Source organism: Delphinapterus leucas, chromosome 2 (assembly GCF_059928025.1).
Source record: "Delphinapterus leucas isolate spDelLeu-1000000601 "Yukka" chromosome 2, BTC_Dleu_Yukka2, whole genome shotgun sequence".
NCBI lineage: Eukaryota > Metazoa > Chordata > Mammalia > Artiodactyla > Monodontidae > Delphinapterus > Delphinapterus leucas.
Genome location: NC_143130.1, coordinates 119,012,553 through 119,025,933, shown reverse-complemented (window position 1 = coordinate 119,025,933; position 13,381 = coordinate 119,012,553).

Here is a 13,381-nt window from a genome sequence, read left to right as displayed (position 1 = left end):
TCAATGAAGTTAGAACACACTTTCACACCATGCACAAAAACTAAACTCAAAATGGCTTAAAGACTTAAATATAAGACATTACACCATAAAACTCCTAGAAGAGGGGCTTCCCTGGTGGCGCAGTGGTTGAGAGTCCACCTGCCGATGCAGGGGACACGGGTTCGTGCCCCGGTCCGGGAAGATCCCACGTGCCACGGAGCGGCTGGGCCCGGGAGCCATGGCCGCTGAGCCTGCACGTCCGGAGCCTGCGCTCCGCAGCGGGAGAGGCCACAGCAGTGAGAGGCCCACGTGTCACAAAATAAAAAAATAAAAATAAAAAAAAAACTCCTAGAAGAGAACATAGGCAAAACATTCTCTTACATAAACCTCACCAATATTTTCTTAGGTCAGTCTCCCAAGGCAATAGAAATAAGAGCAAAAATAAACCAATGGGACCTAATTAAACTTACAAGCTTTTGTACAGCAAAGTAAATCATAAACCAAATGAAAAGACAACTTACAGAATGGGAGAGAATATTTGCAAATGATACAACTGACAAGAGCTTTACTTCCAAAATATACATACAGCTCATACAACTCAACAACAAAAAACCAAACAACCCATTGAAAAATGGGCAGAAGACCTAAATAGACATTTCTCCAAAGAAGACATACAGGTGGCCAACAGGCACATGAAATGCTCAACATCACTAATTATGAGAGAAATGCAAATCAAAACTACAATGAGGTATCACCTCATACTGGTCAGAATGACCATTATTAAAAAATCTACAAATAACAAATACTGGAGAGGGTGTGGAGAAAAGGGAACACTCCTACACTGTTGTTGGAAATGTGGATGGAAAACGGTATGGAGGTGCCTCAAGAAAACTAAAAATGGTTGCCACATGTTGCTCATGTAATGATAGTTAACTGCTGTTTACTGCTAAGTAGTATTCCGTTGTTTGCCTGTGCAACAGTTCATCCATTCGCCTGTCAGCAGACATTTGGATTGTTTGCCAATGCTTATGATTATTGCAAACAAAGCTGCTATGAACATATGTGTACACTTTTTTATATGGACATATGCTTTCACTTTAAGTAAATACGTCAGAGTGGAAAGACTGTGACATAGGGTAAGCGTATGTTTGACTGATTTCCCAAAATGTTTATATAATTTTACATTCCCACCAGCAATGTATGAGCGTTCCACTTGCTCCATATCCTCACCAACACTTAGTGTGGTCAACCCTTTTAATGTATTGCATTCCAATAAATATGTGGGAGTATTCATTGTAGTTTTTTTTTGCATTTCCCTAAAAACTAAAGATGGTAAGGATTTTTTCATATGCTTCTTTGTCATAATATATCTTCTTCGATGAAGTGTGTTTAAATATTTTACCCACTTTTAAAAACTGAGTTATTTGTTTTTTATTGTTGAGTTTTGAGAGCTCTTAGTATATTCTGAATACAAGTCCGTCATCAGACATGTGGTTTGCAAATATTTTCTCCCACTCTGTGGCTTGTCTTTTCATGCTGTGTCTCTTGAAGAGCAGAAGTTCTTAATTTTGATGAAGACCAACTTATCAATTTTTATTTTTGGTGTTGTATCTAAGAAATCTTTGTTTAACCCAAGGTCATACCTGTTTTCTTCTATACATTTTATAGGTTAGGTTTTATATTTAGGTCTATGATCCATTTCGAATTCATATTTGTTTATGGTACAAGTATAGATAGAAGGGTTTTTTGGGTTTTGTTTGTTTGTATACAAGTATCCAACTGTTCCAGTGCTGTTGGTTGAAAAGGATATCCTTCCTCTACTGCATTACCTTTGTACCTTTATAAAAAAAAAAAAAATCTATCTGATCTTTCCATTCAGTTTTTCTGTAAACCTAAAACTACTTTAAAAAACAAAGTCTATGGGACTTCCCTGGCAGTCCAGTGGTTAAGACTCCACACTTCCACTGCAGGGGGCACGGGTTTGATCCCTGGTCAGGGAACTAGGATCCTGCATGCTGTGTGGAGTGACCAAAAACAAAAAACAAAAAACAAACAAACAAACAAAAACCCCCACAAAAATACCCCACAAAAAAACCCCCACAAAGTCTATTAATTATTTTAAAGTAAAAGTAAGTCAACTGATAATATATGTGTGGGAGATTATCTTTTAATTCCCACTCGTTTCTCCATGGGCTACTAAAACAAAGCACCCAACAGTGTATCATAGCATCATAGCAAATACCTGACCCTGCAGAAAGTTTTAGTGGTCGTTATAGTCCGAACTCTCAAAGATTATGCAGAAGGTCAAAGAAAAAAATGGACTTGTAATATAAAATTTAGAAAGGGAAAGAGGACACTTCCAATTAAACATGGAGGGTGGAATATATGCATTTATCTCTGCTTCATTCTCAACACTATTAAACAAAATAAGAGGAATAAAAAGACATGAAGCCCCAAGGATAAAGAACACAGGAGAGCAGACAATAGCAAATGAGAGATAAAAACAAAATTTTGGAATCTGAAAAACAGAAGGATGGATGACCATTAACTCAGAGGACCAGGCAGGGAAAGCAACTAAGTGCCTAGGGTAAGGAAAGCCAACAAGAAGTCAGTCCATTCTACAGAAGACCCAAGAATTGGATATACCCATTAACTCCGAAGGCAGGCTACAGGGTGAAGCTGAAACAGGAAAAACAGTTTCTCTGCACGTGGATCTCTCTCCATCTGGTCTCTCTACAAGGGCTGATTTGGGCTTCCTCGCAGCTGGGTTGTTGAGTTCCAAGAGCAAGTATCCCAAAAGAGAAAGTCAAACGGAAGCTGAATCTTTTATATGATCTAGCCTCAGAAGTAACATAGCATCAGTTCTACCATGCCCTATTGTTTGGAAGAGTTAAAAGTTCCTGCCCAGATTAAAGTGGGGGGTGGGGAGAGGACAACATAGACCCCACCTCTCAACAAGCAGAATTTCAGTTACACTGTAAGAACATGTGAGATCGGATAGAGTGATTTGTGAAGCCATCTTTGGAAAATAAAATCTGCCACAGCCACTGACTGCTTGAACTGCTTTATTTTACAGATAAGGAAACAGAGGTCCAGAGAAGTCTGTATGATCCAAATCAAATAATCACTAGCAGAGCAAGACTAGAAACTGGGTATCTGAGCTCCTAGTCTATGTTCTTTTCCACTAAGTCACATTGCCTCTCAATTTTTATAAAATTTACACTGGTGAGATTATAGAGTTACTGAATAGAGAGTATTTAGTATAGGTAAAGTCTGACCTGACTCCTAGATAAGGTTTTCTTGATTCAGTAAATTCAGGCCATAAAGAAACTGCTCTTAGCCAGTGCAGCAATAAAAATTAGGGAATTTTTAATAATTCCCAGAGCAAAAAAAGTTAATGAAGTTAATGGAGAAACATTTTACAAGTTAATCTTCCTCATTGCTGAGTTTCAATGACATTACGAATTCTATAAATATTTTTTCCAAAAGAGTTTCATCCTTTCTTCAGAGAAATGGAGTAATACAAATAATTCTAGTGTGATTTAAAAATCTAACCACAGGAATCAGGCATAGTTCTTTGACCATACTAAATTCTAACAGTATTACTCATTTTGATAAGTTTTACTCTGCTAATGTAGACATTATCAGTAATGAAGCAATTAGAGTTCAGGTACTATAATGAATCAAAGTGTCATTTTAAAACAGATATAAGTCATCAGCAACAGAAAAGAACAATTGAAAAGGAGATTAGGAATTTCTGGTAGAGCAGCTTGATAAGACCAACCCTCATGCTAGGAATAACTAGAAAATCTCAATAAGCTACCCCAAAAAATGTCATTTTCTAAGGCACTGGACAGCAATCAAGACTTCAAGAACTTAAGGGCTATTCCTTGAGAGAAGGGAGATGCATTGGACTGACCACGACTCCTCGTATCACCTTTTCTTTCAAGGCATTTACCAATTCCCAAAAGGCTCAGGGTTAAGCAGTCAAGAAGAAAACAGTGGCTCAGAGATTTTTGTCAATCTTACAGGGATAGAAAGATAAAAATTGACATTTAGGACAGCCAGGAATTAAAAGAACCAGGATCCAGGAGAAAAGGGAATCACAGAGAAGTGAGCTGAAAATTCTCTACCACTTTCCCCTTGAGTGATTTGTTAATTCCTGAATCACAAATGAGCTAAGCTGTTGGCTGTCTTTTGGTACTGGAGAGATAAAAATTGAAATCCAAGGCCCATGAAGGAAGAGATGATCTGACAAATAACTCAGGCTTTCAGTTCAGACTCCCCAAAGTCTATGTCTTTGCAGTAAAGCAAAACAGACATAGACCAGCCATCACAGAGGCTTAAATTCAGCCTTGAATCAGCTTCCTCCCTGATTGGATCAAGATGACTACTCTACCATTAAAAAAACTAACTCCTATCTGGAATAGGATAACATTAACCAGAGCCTTTACAATTTTTATTATACAGTGTCTACGTTCATTTTTTTTTAAACTATTTAGCATGCCAGGATATAGAAAAAATGACCAAAACCAAAGTGGGGAAAAAAAAAAAAAACAGAAAATAGACAATAGAGCAAAAGGCAATCCAGATATTGGAGCTATCAGACATAGACTTTAAAATAATTTTAATTAAAAATTTCAGCAATATATATGACAAGATGGAGACTTTTCATCATGGTAATGGAATCTGTAAAATACAATAGCTGAAAATAAGAACTCAGTAAACAGAGTTAAAGGCATATTAGGTACAGAAGAAGAAATTAGGAATCTGAAAGATAGGTTAATAGAAAACATCAAGACTAGAACACGGAGGGAAAAAAAGAAAAGTACAAAAAGAGCACAAGAGATATGTAGGATGTGGTAAAATTGCAAACATCTCTATAACTGAAGTTTCAGAGAAGAGGTAAGAAACAATGATTCAGGGCTTCCCTGGTGGCGCAGTGGTTGAGAGTCTGCCTGCCGATGCAGGGGACACGGGTTTGTGCCCCAGTCCAGGAAGATCCCACATGCCGCAGAGCGGCTGGGCCCGTGAGCCGTGGCCGCTGAGCCTGCGCGTCCGGAGCCTGTGCTCCGCAACGGGAGAGGCCACAACAGTGAGAGGCCCGCGTACCGCAAAAAAAAAAAAAAAAAAAAAGAAACAATGATTCAGAAACTGGATGAGAATTTTCAAAAACTGACAAAAGATGTCAAGTCATAGATTAGAGAAACTCTCTAAATACAAGCAGGATACATATCAAGAAAATCACACTTACATGCATCAGGCAAAGCTGTTTAAAGCTAAAGTCAAAGAGAACATCTTAAAAGCAGCCAGAGAAGACTGACACATTTCCTTTAAAGAAAAAATAATAAGACTTGTCAAGAGAAAAAAAAGAAACCAAAGAAAATGGAATGATACCATTAAAGTGCAGAAAGAAAATAACTTCCAATTTGGCATTACACACCAAACAAAATTATCTTTCAAATTAGAAATTATAACAAAGATATTTTCAGGCAAATAAAAACTGAAAACTTATTGCCAAAAAACCCACTAAAAATAAAATATTCAAGTGAGTTCTTCAGGCAAAAGTACAAAGATTCCAGATGTAAGCACAGAAATATAGGACAGAATGAAGAGCAAGAGAAGGTAAATATGTGGTTAAAGTCAAATGATTATTGACTTTATAAAATTATAATGTAGGTTTAAAATTATATGTAGAGATAAAATAAATGATAACAATAGCACAAAAGGCAAAGGGGTTAAATAGGATAAAGTATTCTACAGACCTTATATTGACTGGGGAGAGTAAGAGTACTAATTTTTAATAGATCTATTTAGTCAAGGATATCTGTTGTAATCTCAAGAATAACCACTAAAAGAATAGCATTAAGAGGGAGAAACTAATGATAATAAGGGGGGAAATAAAATAATTTAAAATATTTTATTCATGAAAGTCAAAAAAGGAGAAAAAAAGGAACAAAGAACATGAAACAAATACAAAATAAATAAAACAGTGTATATATAACCTGAATATCAGTAATTACATTAAATATGTGAATATACAATAATGCATTGTTATGGTCTCAATGTTTGTATCCCTCCAAATTTTATATTTTGAAACCCTAACGTCCAAGGTGATGGTATTGGAAGGTGGGGCCTGTAGGAGGTGCTTAGGTCACAAGGGTGGAGCTCTCATGAATGGAATTACTAGTGTCCTATAAAAAAGGTTCCAGAGAGATCCCTAGCCCCTTTCACAACATGAGGTCAAAGGGAGAAGGTGCCAGCTATGAACCAGGAAGAAGGCCCACACCAAAAGGTGACCATGCTGACACCTCGATCTCGGGATTCCAGCTTCCAGAGCAGTGAGAAATAAATTTCTGTTGTCTATAAGCTACTCTTATAGTAGTCTTATACAATATACCCTTATACAGTCTGTGGTGTTTTGTTACAGCAGCCAAACAGACTAAGACATGCATTTACCCAGTCCAAACTTCCTTGAGAAAGGAATGTATAAATTTCTTTTTACATATTTTCTCGAGGAAGTTTCAGATGTTACAAATTTTTGCCATTACAACAATGCAACAATGTTGTGAGAGGTTTTTTTTAAAAATAAATTTATTTATTTTTGGCTGCTTTGGTTCTTCATTTCTCTGTGGGGCTTTCTCTAGTTGCGGCGAGTGGGGGCTACTCTTTGTGAGGTGCGCGGGCTTCTCATTGCAGTGGCTTCTCACGTTGCGGAGCACGGGCTCTAGGCGGGTGGGCTTCAGTAGTTGTGGCACGTGGGCTCACAGTTGTGGCTTGCAGGCTCTCGAGCGTAGGCTCAGTAGTTGTGGCGCACGGGCTTAGTTGCTGCACGACATGTGGGATCTTCCCGGACCAGGGCTCGAACCCATGTCCCCTGCATTGGCAGGCAGATTCTTAACCACTGCTCCACCAGGGAATCGCTAAAGGCTGTACATCTTCCACTTTATCAGGTCTTACCAAATTAGTTCCATCATATCACAGGCCCTCTTTCATCACATTCTTGCCAATTCTTAGTACTACCAGCATTCTGTAAAATTTTTGTAATAATTTGCCAGTCTGATGTGCATGAACAGTACCTTATTGTTTTAATTGCATTTACTTTATCATTGGTGAAGCTGAAATGTCTTTCGTATATTAACTATTAGGGTTTCTTCTATGATTTGGCTTTTTGTATCATTTGCCCTTTTTTGTGAAGTTGTTTTTATTTTTCATATTGACTTGTCCCTCAATTTATTCCATATACTAGTTATAAGCTTGGGATACTAGGTACATAGTGATGTTCTTCATCCAAACAGGAAATAAACAAATTCAGGCACATTTTTCGGTAACAGTGAGTTCAGTGTCAGATAATGTATAGCAGATATTTACTCAAAATGGCTAACTTTTAACTTTATAATGCCTTTTGCATACAAATTTTAATATGGTTAATATATTCATTTTCCTACCTGACGTGCTTTTAATGTAAGAAATTCTTTCTTAGCCTATAGATTAAAGATATTCCCCTGTTTTAAAGTTTTATTTTCTCTCTAGATCTTTAATTCTCTTTAGGAATTTAATTCTGCATGTGATGTGAAATGAAAATCCAATTCTTTTCCCATACAGATAGCCAATTGTCTCAGTATCATTTATAAAAAGATCTATACTTTCCTTATTGATTTATCCTATCATCTCTGTTACACACAATATCACACATGTATTGATATATGTGGTCTAACCGCCTGTCCTGTGCCAATCACACTGCTTCAATTGCTATTACTTCCCATTAAATCTTATTATCCAACAGAGTACACCTCCCCCAATTTATTCTTTGAATTATTTTAGCTCTTCTTGGCACTTCATAATTCCATATGAATTTTGGTTTCAACTTGTCAAATTTCAAGATTTAAAAAAACTTGGAATTTTTATGAGAATAAATTGACTTTATGGATTAATTTGGAGAGAAATGACATCAATATTGAGTCTTCTCATTCATAATCTTGTTCATATCGCCGTTTATTTAATTCTATTTTATAGCTTTAGTAAAGTTTCATAATTAAGGTCTTACACATCTTTTGCCAAATATGTTCTCAGTACCTTGAAGTTTTTGTTGCTCTTGCAAATGACATCGCTTCTTATATTTTCTAATTTTTTTGTATATTGAACATGTATCCAATAACATTGATGAAATATCTTGTTTGTTCTAATAATTTATCTGCAAATCCTCTTTCATTTTTAAGAGCATGCTTAACAAAGGACAAAGGAACTTCCAAATCAAGTACCTGAATCCATTATTTTCTAAGCCAAGGAACTGAATACAAAATTTTAAAATGGAGAGAGAAAGAAACATATTTTCTTTCCATATCTTTTTAATAAATACAGATTGCCTCATGATTTTACCCTTCTACGAGGTCTGGTATAAATAAGGAGACTAATTTTCAGCAGTGGCTTTGGAAGATGGGTCACTCTTTAGTCACTCTTTGTGTTACGATAGTGAAAAAATGATCCTGAAGACAGAGGCAGGAGCCAGGTCATGAGTGACTTGTGTGCCAAGCTGAGGAGTGTGTATTTTATCCTGAAAGCAATTAATTTAAATCGGATTTGCATTTTTGCATTTGAATTTTAGAAAAGAGCTCAAGCTCATGGACTGAGCGTGTATTGTAAAGGCAGGGACACCAGTTGAGATATATTGCAGTAACTCCCTACACCATAAGCTTCATGAGAGCAGGAACTGTTGGTTTTGCTCACCACTGAATCCTCAGAGCCTAGCACATGCTTGACACGTGACATATGCTCAATAAATACTAGTCGAATTAATTAATCAATCAATCCTATGAGAAATAATTAGCACAGAACCAAAAACAGAGGTTGTGGAGATGCAGAGGAGAAGACAAAATCTATAAATATCTAAGAGAGGGGCAATTGTATATTGGCAGTGACAGACAGGGAAAAATCTAGAATGGCTCCCAGATTACCAGCTTGGGTGACTAGATAGATAGAGGTACCCTAAAACTAGAGAGGTAATAAAGAAATACAGACATGTTATCAGGAATATATACTGAGTTCAATTACAGACATATTGACTTTGAAGTACTTCCAGACAGATTAGTCCAAAAAGCAGGTGGATCTCTGTATCTACAGCTGCTCGAGGGGAACCCAGAACTAGGATGTTGCTAAGGTTGTACGTGTCAGTGAGTCATACTGGGCAAGTGTAAACTAGTTCAAGTCTCTTTCCCCTGTGACGTGCTGCATCCATCTTAAGCTACCCTAAGAGCTCAGTAAAGTACTTACAAGGATTTGAGCAGATCTGAAGTTGCCTCTTGAAGAAAATTTGGCCTCACCTTCAGGGATCTCTGTGACCCACCTCCATTTGCAAGTGAGGTGACCTTTCATTTAGGTAAAAACACAATTGAGCATTATCTTCGTCTTTCATAAAATAATGTCACCCCTGCCATCTGCTCCTCTACAATCCAAAGCATATCACTGTGTCTTCGACAGTATATGCACACTTAACTTCTCATCACAGAAGTTCATCTGGAATAGTCAAAGGCCCTTAGGTTGATAGGCTGACAGCCTGAGATTTGTTCTCTGTCCACTCCTCAGCTTAGGAGTGTAGAATGCTTTTTTACAGGCTATTCTAGTATTAATGGAGAGCACCACATTAGCTTAGTTCCTTCACCGAGTACCACTTCAGTGTTATTCTCAGCCTGCAGCAAAGCTCAACATAAGAAATACACATGAATAAAGGCCCAGTGCATTTGCTTTTCTGGAGATATTGTCCTCTGTATTGTATAATGTCCCTTATATGAATTTTTTCATGATAACATTTTTCTTGTTTTTATTTCTATTTGTATTTTTATTATAAATATAATATGTGTTTATTGTTTAAAAAACATCTTTTTTCAAGCAATATAAAGGCTCCCATATCCTTCTTTTTCTGCCCACACAATTCCAGCTCACGTAGTCAAGATTCTTTCCATTGCAAGCGACAGACCTGTAGTTTGAAGGAAGTTAAATGCGGGAGAGGAACTGAAGGCCACTAGGGTAGGGCAAGGAATCAAAGCAACCACTGCTGAAACCAGGGTGGTACCAAGGGCCCCAGGGAATGAACCTGGTGTGTGAACTTCTAGTCTCTGCTTCTGCATGGATGTTAGAGTTATTCTCTTAGTTTTCTCGAGTGGTGGAGGACAGAGCTTCGGGTGACTGGGGGAACACAGCCTTGCATCCCAGTCATCCAACAGGAAAAGGGATTTTTTTTTCTCCCTTAGAAAAATCCCAGGGACATGCTCTGATTAGCTTGGTTTGGGTCAAGAGAGTACTGCGGTTGGTAGCACCCAGAAACTCATGACTGAAATAGAAGAGGAGCAGTTCCCTTAAGGAAGAGGGACACTGTTATCAAAATAAGGGGAAAGTGTGCTAGGCAGCAAAAGTGTCTGACAACTTTATATTACCATCAATAGTTCCCTGCGGGGCTTCCCTGGTGGCACAGCGGTTGAGAGTCCGCCTGCCGATGCAGGGGACACGGGTTCGTGCCCCGGTCCGGGAAGGTCCCACATGCCGCGGAGTGGCTGGGCCCGGGAGCCACAGCCTCTGAACCTGCGCGTCCGGAGCCTGTGCTCCGCAACGGGAGAGGCCACAACAGTGAGAGGCCCACGTACCAAAAAAAAAAAAAAAAAAAAAAAATAGTTTCCTGCGTATCTTCCAGACATTTTCTCTATATTTACAAGCATATAAAAATATTCTTTTTATGTTTTATACAAATAGAACATACTATGAAAAGTTCCTTTTAGGAGTTTAACAAGGAAAAAAATGTTCTTTTACTAAGTATACTTAGCTGGTATACTTTCTTTTGATCAGATAATGAGAATTTTCTAATCCACTATTTTTCTCTTGGCTGTAGGGAAGCCCAGAGCTAAATTTAATGTTCAGTTACTGTAACTATACTAAATCTCACGGCTAGAGTATTTACTTCCTTCTTCTTTTCGTGCTTTTAGATTTCTAATTCCCAGTTTGTTTAGCTTTATTGTATAAATGTCTTTTATTGTAAACCACCTAAAATTCTTCTTGAAAGAGGACAGGATTTTTACAAGTTCTTCTAACACCTAGTATCTTTCAACTTTATTATTTTCCATGATGAAAGTAATCAGTGCTTAATATACAAAATTTAGAAAATAAGTGGGAAAGTAAGGAGAAAAAAATCATCTGTGTTCTCACCACACATTATTAACATTTTAGCACACTGCTTAGCTTTAATACTAGGAGAAACAACCAAGTCATATAACCAGGTCAATCGAATAGACTCCTTGCTAATCAAAAAAAAAAAAGTTCCTGGAGCTTTTGAATTATGGGGAGATCCAAGGAGAAGAAAACACTGAACAAGAAAAAAGATCTCTGAAATTTTGACAATGGTTATCCAGAATTTACTCTCATTAGTACTGATATAGAGTCTATTAATCCATCCTTCCCAAATGCAGTCTATCCATACCTAAATTAAGATAGAGTTGAAAAACAAAATGCTACCTTTTTGTTAAGCTTCTACAATTGTATCTATTCATAAAATCAGTGGGAAAATTATTTCAACTAAAACAAAAAGTCTTATTTTCTAGGTTTCATAGCCAAAATAGTGTTTTTTAAACACACAGTTAATAACTGTATTAGAAACTTTCATATCCCCAATTGTGTAAAGTTGCCAAGGTGACAGTATCAAAAAACCAGTCATAGAAAAACTTTGAGAATCATGTGCATACCTGTTCCCCCTTAAACTTTGACTCTGAAAGAAAATTAAGTAATCATACCGAATGTTTTAAAACCTGTATCAGTCAGCTTGGGCTTCCATAACAAAATGCCATAGACTAAGTAGCTTACACTTATTTTGTCACAGTTCTAGAGGGGGGAAGTCTGATATCAGGGTGCCAACATGGTCAGTTCCTGGTGAGGCCTCTCTTCCTGACTCTTAGAGGGCTGCTTTCTCACTGTGTGATCACACGGCCTTTCCTCAGTGCGTGTACAGAGAGATAGAAAGCTCTTGTCTCTCCTTCTCTTCTTAAAAGGACACTAATCCTATTGGATCAAGGTCCTACCATTATGACCTCATTTAACCTTAACCACTTCCATAAAGGCCTTGTCTCCAAATAGAGTCACATTCAGGGTTAGGGCTTCAAGATATGAATTTGGGGGTTGGGGGGACAGAATTTAGTCCATAGCTATCCCTTTGCTCTGATAGTCATATCTCTGGCAACAGTTTAATTTAGCTCTTAACATATTGAAAATAAGCACTTACAGAGGGGTGACTTCTTTACCTCTTTTCAGAATAACAGTTCACCCACCAATAACTTCACACAATAAAAAATATGTTTCTTAAAAACTAAGTATGATATAAAGATAGATGTGAAAAGATATACATATATACATATGTATGTTATGTGTGAGTGTGTGTGTGTGTGTGTGTGTGTGTGTGTGTGTGTGTGTGTAGAGAGAGATTCAAAGTTCACTCATTTCTGCGTCATCTGAAACCTTTAGCCATCACCCTAAGATTTGGGCCCTAAAATACCCAGTATCATAAAACATAGCTAGGTTGGTAGGTAGATAGGCAGCTATGGTGAAGCCACTAGGAGCTGGAACTCAATGACCAAAGTGGGTACACATGAAAATAATTGGACACAGAATAGACAATGCAAGCTGAAATTACAGCACTTTGTTTTGCCGTATATTTTATGTAAAGTGTGCTTATATTTAAATATAGAACCAGAAGACTATGTTGGGTCAAATTTAAAATAGTCCCATTTTCTGTGTCTGAGTAACATGCTTGTCTTTGAATTCTTTCATCCAAATTAAAAAAACTAAACAACAAAAAAAAAACTATAAATCAAATATTTTGGTCCCTCCCTGGTCTTCCTACCGTGGGCTGACTCTATTCAGAAAGTGTGTATTTTTCCCCATGACATCTGAAGTACAATATAGAAATTCATCCCTCTAGTGAACTGGGCCTTTTCCCAAGAGTTTTATTTTGCATTTAACAAAATAACAGCAAATTTCAGGTATTAGAAGGATCGAAACAGCCTCTTCTATTCTGTTGTCCTTAGAGCACCATCTTTTATTCATAGCTTCTCTTGTGGTGCTGGGAGGCAGATTTTGTTGCTATAGCAACGCCCTGCACATCCTTGGGGATAGCTTACAGTTTTACTTTTTTTTTTAACAACAAAGAGCCATTGATACTACATGTTGCCAAAGGTTACAAAAGTTGAATTCTAAAATGAAAATATTTCTTCTATAGAACACCATATGCGTCCCACAAATTCAAAGAGATATGTAAGGATATGACCTTTGTGTGAACACTGATGAATCTAGTATAATACTGTTTGGCTTCAATGGATTATTCACAGCAGAAGTAGTTGAAGTGTATGCCTTGTTTTCTAAGACCACT